A 577-nucleotide genomic window follows, 5' to 3' on the forward strand; every position below is an offset into this window, starting at 1 on the left:
CACATTTTAGCCTGTTGTAGAAGATTTGGATTTGCATCTATTCCACTATTCTGTGTTGCGGGTATTTTCTTAACATCTCCTTGTATCTTTCCCAAGTGTCATACAAGGATTTGGATTCCAACTGCAGGAAGGAGGAGATATCACTCCTCAACTTGGTAATTTTCGCTGGAGGGAAGTATCTTGAAAGAAAAGTCTAGGCCATCTGCTTCCATGTTATGATAAACCCTTGTGGCAAGGAATTTAGCCATTGCTTGGCCCTTCCTCGTAACGAGAATGGAAAGAGTCTAAGACAAACAACAAAACTTCAAACACGTTGTTCACCTTGAAAGTGTCACGGATTTCCAAGAAGTTCTCCAAGTCTTCATATGGGTCTTCATCCTAAATCCCATCAAACTGGCACATCTGCTACACCATCTGTATAAAATTATGCTTCAACTCAAAATTGTTCGCCATAACAGGAGGATGAACGACACTAGACCCCAGTCCTTCCAAGTTTGGTCGGGCAAAATGTGAAATGCTTTGTTGCTGATCCCGGCTATTTCTTCCTTTTGATTCACCTTAATACTCACTTCCAAAG

The sequence above is a fragment of the Dioscorea cayenensis genome, chromosome 9, assembly GCF_009730915.1.
Source record: "Dioscorea cayenensis subsp. rotundata cultivar TDr96_F1 chromosome 9, TDr96_F1_v2_PseudoChromosome.rev07_lg8_w22 25.fasta, whole genome shotgun sequence".
Lineage (NCBI taxonomy): Eukaryota > Viridiplantae > Streptophyta > Magnoliopsida > Dioscoreales > Dioscoreaceae > Dioscorea > Dioscorea cayenensis.